Below are 1,488 nucleotides of genomic sequence, written 5' to 3'. Positions count from 1 at the left end.
TCATCTGTAAAATGGTACCTTATTCATTGGTACTATCCAATGATACCTCATCAGGGGGTTGCTCTGAGAACTCAGTGATTGGATTGGTGCAGAGTGATTGGCAGGGGGCCTGGCACAAAGGAACAGCTCACTATCCAGAGGCTGTCATTGATGCCTCTTACTAAGTAAGCATCCTCAGCCCCACACACTGCACCTTGTATTTTCCTCACCCACCTGGATGTGACCCCTCCAGACCCTCCTGGGTTCTTAGGCTCTTGGTGGCCTGTGGCACTGTCTGCACCCCAGCATTCATCCCAGCCTCTCCACTGCTCTGCCAATTTTCTGATCGTTTTGAGGAGCACCACGGTTCAGGGAGAACAGGATTGGGCTTTGAGCCAGACAAACCTGGATTCCAGTCCCAGCCCAGTCACTTCCAAGCTCTGTGATCACTCTCAACTCATTTACCTGCTGAATCTCAGACTCTTGGGATAATTATGTCCACAGACCCCTGGGACTGAATGGGAGGAAAATCAGCACGGTCACCCTGCCAAAGCTCTAAGCCCCCTGGGGTGGTGTGCAGGGTGGGAGGTGGTATGAAGGGGGAGGTGGGGGCAGAGTCACCACCCTTCACAACCCCCTGGTGCCTGGGGTAGTCATACATTCTGCCAAATATTTTCGCATCTCCCCCTTCCAGGTGTGTGATGGTATTGAACTCCCTGTCCCCTGTGGCTCAGTGGGACCATGTGACTTGTTCTGGTCAATGAGTTGTGTGAATGAAGTAATGCATGTCATTCCCCTGCTGAGCATTTAATGGCTAGTGTAAGACCACCAGGACTCTCTCCATCTCTAGCTTGATAGCTACTTTGTCACCTGGGGTCCATGAATGGCCCTGATGAGCAGAGCAACCTCACCCAACTCACAACAGGCAGGTAGGATTAGCAAGGAATAAATATGTGGGGTTTTATATGTGGAATCCAAAAAAATAAAACAACAAAATGTGTGTAACAAATGTACCTAACAAAACAGAAACAGATTCACAGATATAGAGAATAACTAGGGGTTACCAGTGGGGAGAGGGAAGGGGGGAGGGGAAAGATAGAGGTACGGGATTAAGAGACACTCTACTATATGTAAAATAAATAAGCAACAGGGATATATTGAACAGCACAGGGAAATATAACAATTATTTTGTAATAACTTTAAATGGAGCATAATCTATAAAAATACTGAATCACTATGTTGTACACCTGAAACTAATACAATATTGTAAATCAACTATACTTCAATTAAAATAAATAAGCAACAGGGATATATTGAACAGCACAGGGAAATATAACAATTATTTTGTAATAACTTTAAATGGAGCATAATCTATAAAAATACTGAATCACTATGTTGTACACCTGAAACTAATACAATATTGTAAATCAACTATACTTCAATTTCAAAATAAATTAATAAAGAAAAAAATAAATAAAATGTCAGTGACATTATATATGTATATATATA

This window comes from Lipotes vexillifer, unplaced genomic scaffold (genome assembly GCF_000442215.2).
Source record: "Lipotes vexillifer unplaced genomic scaffold, Lipotes_vexillifer_v1.1 scaffold699, whole genome shotgun sequence".
In the NCBI taxonomy this organism is placed as follows: Eukaryota; Metazoa; Chordata; class Mammalia; order Artiodactyla; family Lipotidae; genus Lipotes; species Lipotes vexillifer.
The sequence above is the reverse complement of the archived record's forward strand: the minus strand, read 5'-3'. Positions refer to the sequence as shown.